Raw genomic sequence first — 10,321 nt, forward strand, 5'->3', positions numbered from 1 at the left:
GTTCGTACCCCGGTCCGGGAGGTTCCTGCGTGCCGCGGAGCGGCTGCACCCGTGAGCCATGGCCGCTGAGCCTGCGCGTCCGGAGCCTGTGCTCCGCAACGGGAGGGGCCGCAACAGTGAGAGGCCCGCATACCGCAAAAAAAAAAAAAAAAAAAAAAAAAAAAGGTTATAGAGACTTTTATCCCTACTTTTCTCTTCACTGCCTTCTCAGCACCTCATTCCTTAGCTCTGCTGTTTACATCCCGCAGTTCATAGGGAAAGAGAGAAGGGAGAAGACTAAGGAAGGAGGAAAAAATATGGAGCTCTTCTAGACAATATCTTCTTGCCTCAAAATAAAGTGGCTGAAATTATACGATAGCAAAAAAAGAATTAAAGACATATTTCTACTGCATTAAAAAACTAAGTATGATGGCTTCCTTTGATGTAGAGAAAAATATCAGAACTAAACGAAATAAAATGAGTATAATTTAAACTTTACTAGTGTTTAACATATCATGTAATAGTACTACTTACATATAATTTATACATAAATGTACATGTGCCAGGGTCCATGCTTACAAACTTTTTCTTCATAAAGTTGTACAGTCAAAAAAGTTAATAAAAAGTTTGGAGACCACCATCTAGTCCATGGCACTGTAGGAAACAATAGCCTTTCAAGGTTAAGTACATAGATTTGGTCTGACAGCCTGAGTTCAAGTGCAGCCTATTCTCTTTAAATCACTGCTTACTTCAGTGTGTCTGTCAACATTCAATCAGAAAAAGACCAGGTAGTTCAATAGAGGGCATTTAACTTGGAGAACTAAGTCCGAAGGTTTTGGAAGGACTAATAAGTTCAAGAAGAAATAGAGAGGCAACCCCAAGATTTGTAACACCAGGAAGCTGCTACTTCTGTCAAGGCTAGAGGGACAAAGGATGGGCAAGGTGTTAACAGAGACTAGGAGCCACTGGGACTGAGGACTCAGAAGAGAGGGACTGTCCAGCAAGAGCTGGAACCATTGAGAAGCAGCCCCTGTGGGAGAGAGTGTACCACACAATGGGAGACAGGTGACTTCTCCCTCCATGGTGCTCTCTCGTGTCCTGCCAGTGTCTGCCATTGGCTGAACCCCTGGCAGAGGAGCCTGGGAAGCTTAGTTTACAGGGATTCGTCTTCCTGCAAAACCACATGAAGCTAGGGAAGGGCAAAGAATGAACACATGGTGTCCTCCTCTTTAAGAGAAGAATAACAAACAGTGTGAACTTCATAGGATTATTGTGGAGACTAAATGAGATTATGGGAAACCCTTAGTATAGTCGGCACACACTAAGTGCTCAGCAAGTATTAGCTAAAATTTCACAGTTTGAACTTAAATAGGGACACTGTGTACTTGAAATCGACACTTTGGGGATTCTAAAATATCACCAATTCATTATAAGAAATATTAGTGATGTAATTAGACTTAGTGGAATTCTTCTGTAATACTGATATTGACAGACAGTTGAACACCAATAGTATAGGCTAATTGTGTTATAATGGCAAAAAGAGGATAACCAAGACTTAGGCAAATAAGTGGCAGAGTGTAGACCAGGGAACCACCATACAGGGATGCACATCCTAGCTCATTGGTAACTAGTTGTTTGACCTTGGACTCGGGGCCTCAGAGCTTTCACTGGTGAAATTAGCAGCCTAGACTAGATGACCTCTAATTTCTTCCCGTCGTTGCTATCCTCAGAAGGAATAGTACAGAGCACAGGAGGCCATTATTAAATTCACTGGTGAGAATGACAACTACTCTTCTGGTATATTTTTCTTCTATTACTGTTTTTCATTAAATTAAGGGAAGATTTCATTGTAAAAGTGTTCAAACTGACTTTGTCATGAAAAAAAATCAGGAAATAGATTTCTTTATATCTGTATACCTATGTACATGCAAGGAACCTAATATTAAAAGGCTATACCGTAGTGTATCAATTACATCAAACTTCTAAAGTTGTTAGAATCAATTTAATTCATGTCCAAGCCAGTAAAAACAAATTGCTTATCCAATAGCAAATAATTTAGATTCTGAAGTGAAAACGTCGTCCCATGTGTCTATTAACTGTCTGCAGAATTGATGTTAATTATTATGATCATTGGTAAGCCATGATCAATGCACAGTGTTGAATCCTGTGCAGCAGACGCTGCGTGCCAGGCTCAGAACAAAGCTTGGCCTCTGCTCTTTTAAGCTGAAGCTTTTACGTACCAGGAACTTACTAAAGTCAGAACTGTTGAGCTGTACCTTACACCCTTGGACTTCCTTTTCAGGATAGTTCTTTAAGAGAGATAGTCCAATGTTTGCAGCAGTAGATTCAAGGAAAATAATCTTTTACATGTATTGAAACTAAGTGCAATTTATATTACTTTACATATCATGCATCCTGAACAATAAGAAGTACTTGCTTTGAGGACATTAAACATATTCAAGTTCTAATTGTAGATAGCTGATCATTAACATTTTTATGCAAATATAAAAGTAATATCTTGGTATTTTTAATATCCCATTCTGTGGAAAGTCTCAATTATTCCTTTGATTTCTCTTTTCTTCTGTCTCCTTTTATCCTTTTGCTACTGACCCTGGAATTATCTGTAATGTGTACCAGCTGTTTCTTTTCTGTGTCTGGTTTTCTCACTTTATTATTCCTATTTCTTATTATTCTTATCGTTGAGCTGGAAGTTGGAAATTTGGATGCTCAGGAACTCTCTATTCAATTGGGGGTGTTTTGAGTGCAAAGTCCATGCTATAGCCAGGGCCATAGTGTCAGCTATTAAATCCTGGTTAAATAGGAGATGCTGGGCATGAGAGGGGAGAAGAGGAGGAAAACCAATGTGGAAAAACAGATAGGAACTGCTCTCTGGTGGGAAAAGTGTAAGAAATTGTCCCTGCTTCTGGATACGTGTCACTGGGTAAATGCCACAGAAGAACCGAAGTCACACAAAAATGGGGAAGCGACAGACTTGTTAAAAGAAAAAGGAAAACTGGCCTATTAAGCTTAGTCTAACCAGCTTACCATTCTTTTTATTGTCCATCCCCCGAGCTTGGTAAAAGTTTTTGCCTCGTTTGAGAGCAAAACAAGTCCTCATCTTTTTGTCGTTGTTATTGTTTGGGGTTTTCCATTCTGTTTTTTGTTTGTTCGTTTGTTTTGTTTTGTTTTTGCTTTGTAGCTGCTCCTTGGAGTAGAGAATATTCTTTGAGCCAAGAGTAAAGAGGGCTTGACCTTTACTTTGGGGAAAAAAATGTGCTCCCAATTACCGAAATTATGTTTGCAGAGGAGAAATACTGAGAACAAATCACATGGTTGGATGGATGCTGTCCTGAGGGTAAGGAGTGCTTACAGTGACCAAGACTTTCAGGTCTATGACTAGGTTACGACCGATGAGGGTGGATGTAGCCACTGGGGATCCTCCACCTGGGCTGGGGGATTCTACTGATTACCAGAACCACTCAAAATGATGTGTTGAGGTTGAGAGTGGGGCTTGGGAGCTGAGAAGCTGAATCTAAGAATGCGGTCTCTGATCTGGTCCAAGACCTACATTTTTAGAACAATTCCCTAGTAGCTACTTTTAGAGACTCCCTTTAGTATGAAGCCTAGCGTATGTGTGCACCATTATTGGTATAGTCTAGGCAGTCAGTTCTTGAAATAATTTTGTTTATCATGGTTGTAGGTGAATAGCTCTCAGATGGCAGCTGCATCAGGACAGCAGAGAGCAACAGTCGCTGTGGGCTGCTTTTCCATCTGTTGGCTCATAGGTGGGTAGAATCTGTCCTCTTTCTTCTCTTTTAGCAACTCTGAACCTGGAGCATGTACTTCTGCAACCCGGCTGAATCATCCTCCCCTCTCTCTCCTCCAATAAACCCCTGCCCTTCTCTCACTAAACCGTCATGTTTATAATCTCACTTTTTTTCTCGATTCATTTTATACTTTGTGTTATTATTTATTAATTTATTAATTGCTTCCAGACTTCAGCTTTATTGTTATGAACTATTGTTAATATTTTAATGGTATTTAGTTCCCTCATTGCTGGTATTTATCGCTTCACCATCAATTCCCTATTCCCAGCTGTTGTTTTGAACTAGTGTTATATATTATTATGTTTTTTCATTGCCTCTTCTCTCTGTCACAGCTGACTGCTTTTTTACCTCTCCCTCTGTGGACTTTCCTACTGTTCTCCCTCTCCGAGTTGCTCTGAATACTTTGTTGTACCTCTCTCCATTCACTGCCCTTCCAATAAAATGCATGATATTTTTCGATTCCCCTTTACCTCTTCTCTAATAGCTTTCTCTGTTGCCTTGGGGGCATTTTATGGTGCATTTATTCCCTAGAGCACAGCCAGGGTCCCTCTCCCTCTCCCTCCCCGACCTTTCTGATTCAATTCCAGTCTCCTCCACTACCTTCTCATCAACGGTTCCCAACACTCCCACTCCCAGGGCTGCCCTTGCAGCCTTCTTGTTTTTGCTCTGGACTCAGGCTTCTGCTCTGGTTTTCACCTCACCGACTCCTATCCCTTCCGCATTTTCTGAACTTCTCCATCTTCTTTAAAGTGGTTCATCCAGCCTAGGCTTTTATTCTAAATACATAATATTCCTTCCCCCAAAAAAACTCCCCTACATGTATCTTTTCCTCTAGAATTACATACTAATATTTATTGAGTATCTTCTGTAAAACAGGCTTAAGAAACCATTGTAAGAGATGTAAATGTAATATCTCTTTTAATCTCAGCAAGGACAATAGTAGTTCTGTGAGGGAGGTGTTACCCCTGATGCGGAAACTGAGACTGAGGAGGTGAAATGTTTGTCCTGTCTTACATGTTAGTGAGTGGTGGGCTGGGATGTCCATCAGGTCTGACTCCAGAACACAAACTCTCTACCACCAGCCTCTGCCAAGCCTATGGACAACAGCTGTCTTGACTGAGTGAAGGCAGCCTCTCTATTTCCTTGGCCCCCGTCATTAGCAGCTTCCCTGTCCTAATAAAGGAGTTGAACCCTCATTTTCTGTAGCACTTTAGCTGGCATTTTTTCTCTTCACACCACTCTGTTAAGGATATTCCATCTGTTCTTTCTCCTCCTTGGGGAGGAGAGCTGTCTGGCAGTAGACAATAGGTGCAGATGCAGGCAGCAGGTGGCCCAGGGAGTCTGTCACTAAGCAGCAGGAAGACATAGGCTGTTGATCAGGCAAATCTATGAAAGGACCTGGGGATACAAGGACCCAGTCCTGAGGGACCTGGGGCATCAGGCTGGGAGCTAAAGTGGAAAGTCAGGCAACAGATAAGCCATTGATGTAGATACTGGAACTAGGGCACAGGTGGGTTTGTACACAAAGATTGAGGTAAAGCCCAGGAACATGGACTGGGTCCAAGGGCAGACTGACATGAGGTAGAGCTGTGGACTGGGATTGGCTCTGTCCCAGAGTCAGGGGCAGATGAGGCTCTCCTCGAGGCTGTGACCTTGGTGTGATGTGATGAAGCCTTGGAAGGTGGTACCAGGCAAGGAGAAGTCGGTTTGGTTATGAGAGATGCTCTAAAAGTTGGACATGACATGGTGAATACGAGTAGCTTACATCATTCCTGAGGAATCCCTGATGGGACTCAAATTTTTGTTTTTATATTTACTTTTCTATCGATGAGCCAAGAACTCAAATTGGTTTATCTAAAGACCTGTTAAAAGTGTTGATTTGGATCAACCCATATTCTTTTTTTGGAGGTATGCAATTAGTTTTAAGTACCTAGGTTGCTTCTAAGTGGTACTGCATTAACAGGTTAAATAACCAGTAGTTTTGGATGCCTATTTGCAGAAAACATTTTGTTCGTTGATGTGGTAAGAATCATTTTCCAGTAGGAGTGAAAAATTACTCCATGCTTCATGTTTCTTATGGTTTCCTGTGACCAAGTGCTGGCTGGAGTTAGAGGTTTACTCTGTGGCCATGAGACCCAAACCTTTCCTGATCCATGTACCTTCTAAGGTTGTGTTTTTTTGTGTGTTTTTTGTTTTTGTTTTTTTGCTCTGATTTACCCAGTACTTTGTCTCTTGAATATGGTGGAAGTTAGCAGGAAATACCCACATGAAATGAATGCTGTTGGGTCCTGCCTGCATGACAGGAGGTGCAGCCCTCCCCTTCCTGCTGCAGAGTTGCCTGCTAACAGCTGAGCTGCCGTCCTTTCGGTAGAATTGTGTACGTTCCCTCCCTGGTCCCCATGCATCCTACAGCCAAAGGCCTGACTGGTGGGGGGGCACAAAAGACTTGAGACGGCACTGATTTTGTAGTACAATTCCTGCTCCATATCTCCCTGTGGGATCAGACTCCCTCATGCACTTTCTCTGGAAAGTCCTCTGTCCATCAACCATGAGCGCTCAAATCCCAGTCTCCAGTTTCACTTTGACTTGAGGCATTTGGATAGAAGCGGTAGAAATAGGGCAAGTTGCTCATCAGCCTCTCTAGAGATCAAGACTTGTCCAAATTGGTGCCAAAGTTACACAAACCTGACTTGAAGCCACTGTTGTTTGATCTGAGGCATCTATGGGTCCCTTCAGGAGGGTGGATTGAAATTCATTCACTTTTCATTCCATGAGTTTAAGTGTCAAAAAGCCTTGATAAATCGTGATTCTGTTACCAGGAGGGCTAACAATAAGATGGTAAGAATAGCAGCTATCATTATTAAGAACCTAATGTGTGTGGGTGCCGGGCAGTGTGTTACGCAATTTATCTCCATAATTCCTTTAACTCCTAAAATAACCCTGCTAGATGAGTGTGGTGGGGACTGCCGGTGTCCCCAACAAAACGCCCAGTCTGCTGGCCACAGTCACAGAGTTGGAGTGAGGCGTCCAGTGAAGGAGCACATTTCCCGAGCCCCTTCCAGCGGGGTGGGACCCGTTGCTAAGGGGTGTCTCATGTCAGCTCTTCCCTTTTTGCAAGGAAGCTCCCACCATGAGGACAAGGATAAGGCCCTAGGGAATCACAGAGAACTATGCTGGAGAGAATCTCACTTTCTGCTCTATGTGTTTGAAGAAGTGCATTTTTTTTTTTTTTACATAAGATGAGGACATTTCTATATGGTTTGAACCGTTGTGTTTTGGGGATTCCTTTATTACAGTAGCTCTTATTCTCTAACTAATATGGTAAATATTATTATCCCCAGTTAATAAACTAAGACACGGAGGCACAGAGCAGATAGATAACTTTCCCCCACAGCAATATCAGGAGTGAAGATTCGAACCCAGATGTTTCTGCTCAAAAGGCCACTGAGAATTAGTTTGCCAAACAGTTTCAGTTCCCTAGAAAATGGAACCTAAAGAGTCTAGTAAGGCAAAGGGCCAGAAAAAGTCTTAAATGAAAGTGACATCAGAGGGAGATTCTGAGAAGCCAGGTGACAGGGCTCTGTGACCCTGTGGCACTGCCCTGGGTTGGGTGCCCACAGTGAGCACTGGGGTTACTCAGGGAGGAGAGACTACTCCTGACATTTTGTACTGAGTGTAGCCTGTAAGACACCCTAAAGCAGCACTTCTCAAGCTCTGCAGTGCATATCAATCACCTGAGGGTCTTGTTAGAATGCAGATTCCGATTCAGGAAGAGTGGACTGAGGCCTGAGATTCTACATTTTCATATGCTCTCAGGTGATGCCCATGCTGCTGGTCTGGAGACCACACTTGGAGTAACAAGAATCTGTGAGGTTTTCCATTTCAAGGGTGAGCATCCTAGACTTCAAAGAGCAATTCACCAAGAGCGCCTGGTACTTAAATTAACCAACTCTATTTACACTCTAAATTACAAAACTCTAATTCCCAGAGTGCCTTTCAGAGAAGTGCCTGGCCATCAAGACGCCTGGATTGTACCTTTTGTGCAATTTGAATCACTGGCTATGTGGATTTTGCTGGTACTGGTCTGCAGGTGATAGGATTTTACAGTTATGAGATGCAGTGGTATGCTACAGATCAAAATATTTTTCACTTATTTGACTCTAATCCACGGGGAAGGGGTGAAATGGCCAATTGATTATAATTCAGAATATAAAAAGATCGAAGTCCTACAGCACATAGCAACAGTGCTGTCCGCAGAAAAGGAGCAGGAGCTCACGGGAAAATGTTCATGTAGTATATGAGGCATTAAAAATTCTGTTACATTATTCTTGCCACCAAGACTGTAATGAAAATGGGAAACAGAACCAACTTAACCCATTCTCATTACAATCGTTAGATTGTAATCTCATGTTCTCCCTCAAGAGAATGCTAAATGAGATTTTAAACAAAAGAGAGGACAGAGAAGTATGGAGAATAAAGGAGCCAATAGAAATTGGAAACTTAAAAAAAATGATGCATGGTAGACTTCCCAGTGTTCATTTGAGGCTTTCTCTTTACTTTAGAAACAAGAACAGAGAACAGAGCATTGCAAAGACCAATTTAAGCCTACGTGGAAAATCCATAACATAACCCAAACCCGGTAAGTATTTAAAACAAAAAGGAAAATGACAGGCACAAATTTGCTCTTACCCTTCAATAGCTGGGTTCACTTTAGAGAAAAAGACATGAAATTACCAAAAAAAAGAGAAAACACAGGCAAAAAACAACAACAAAACCCTGAGAGGAAGAACCTTGTAAATATCATCCTCTGTACATAGTTCCTGTTTGGGCTCTCTCTTCATTTTTGACACTAGGCATGTGAGAATGCTTAGATCATATGGATATGCTTGCTTTATCCACTTTCATGTTGCTTGCGGGAATGAAGAGTCTTTGAAGGTAACGTGTAAAAAATGTATACGTGGGGGACTTCCCTCGCGGTCCAGTGGTTAAGACTCCACGCTTCCAACGCAAGGGGCACGGGTTTGATCCCTTGTTGGGGAACTAAGATCCCACATACCACGCAGCGTGGCCAAAAAAAAAAAAAAAATGTGTAGTGTGCATGGAAAATACCATGAGAGATACATCTTCCAGGATTTATGGAAAACCTTGGTATACTGGATGTATTGGTGAATTTTTCAGAGAAAGCCATACATGCCAATCAACTTTATAAACATTTATTGAGTACTAATTAAGTTCAAAGTATTATGATGGTTACTATAAAGGGTCTAGTCTAAATTCATTCATTACTTAATGCATAAAATATTTATAGATCTACTATGGGCCAGACTCTGGAGCTGGGGAAAGAGTGTTAAATAGAGAGACGGGATCCTTATTATATCTAGTTGAGTGGTAGAGCGAGGCATTACACAAATAAACAAGTAAATTACTGTATAGCTACAAGTTGTTGTGAGAAATGGAAAATGAAAACAAGATAAGAGGACAAAGAGGGGACATCTAAATGGGTGGGAGGGAAAGGTCTCTCTAAGGAAGTGACATTTAAGGAGGACCCAGCAGGACAAGTAAAAAGTGGGCAGAAGAGTGTTCCTGGTGGAGAAGAGCGACTAGTTACCAGCCTTCTCGGTAGAGGAGATAGACGGGTGTACCGCAAGGTCTATTTAGGAAACAGAACCCACTCCAGGTGTTTCAAAACAGGGAGTTTAATCTGAGAAGTAAGTTTCAAATATTTGGAAGCATTGAAAAACCTTAGAGGCAACTGGGCTTCAACCCCAAGATTAGCTGCATCATCTCTACGACTGGGGGATAACAGGGAGAAGTAGTGTCCCCAGAGCCCAGAAACAAAGATGTTCTTGGAAGAGCTGAGGGAGAAGTTATCTGGGTGGGGGCTGAAGCCCTGGGGGAGGCTGGGTCACTGCTGTCAATGCCACCTGAAAGCAGGAAGAGACAGAGGGGGAAATATCCTGGCCTCTCACTTCTTTCTTCCCTCCAAGCTTCAGCAAGTGCCTCTCATTGGCCAAACTTTGCTGGCAGCCAGTTGGCAATGGGAACCAAGCAAATGTAATTTGCAGAAGGGAGGAGAAGTGGGGAGTGGATCTGAGAAGTGAACACCAAAATGCTGATCAATACACAATATGGAAACCAACGGTACCTGCTATAGAAAAATATAAAGCAGGTAAAAGGGAGTGCAGAAGGGCTGGGTGTTGGACACGATTTTGCACAGAATAGTCAGAGGTCACTCTGGTCTGGGGACAGGAATGGAAGAGAACGAAGTGCATGCAGTGACAGAGGGAGCCTCGCTTCTATCTGGGGGACAGTTTTCCAGGCAGAGAGAAGCAAATACAATGACCCTGAGGCAGGAGCTTGCTTCCATGTGTTGAGGAACAGCAGGTAGGCAGTGTGGTTGAAGCCCCATGAGCCGTGGGGTCAGAAGGTGAGATCAGAAAAATACAGGGGGAGAGTAAGGCTTGGCAGATCGCATGGGAGTTTCTAGCTATGGTAAGAATTTTATTTATTTTTAA

At 42.5% G+C, this 10,321-nt stretch overlaps 1 long non-coding RNA gene across 1 annotated transcript in view; it reads left to right on the top strand.

Moving 5' to 3' along the window:
• The window catches only part of LOC114892104, a 331,941-nt gene extending 322,664 nt beyond the window's left edge, over positions 1 to 9,277 (top strand). Inside the window, exons 3-4 of the long non-coding RNA XR_003792679.1 lie at positions 3,680 to 3,764; positions 8,369 to 9,277. This is a non-coding gene — a long non-coding RNA (uncharacterized LOC114892104). The remainder of the gene's footprint in view (positions 1 to 3,679; positions 3,765 to 8,368) is intronic.
• Positions 9,278 to 10,321: the final 1,044 nt, after the last annotated feature.

This window comes from Monodon monoceros, unplaced genomic scaffold (genome assembly GCF_005190385.1).
Source record: "Monodon monoceros isolate NGI ecotype Baffin Bay Population unplaced genomic scaffold, NGI_Narwhal_1 Super_Scaffold_1, whole genome shotgun sequence".
Lineage (NCBI taxonomy): Eukaryota > Metazoa > Chordata > Mammalia > Artiodactyla > Monodontidae > Monodon > Monodon monoceros.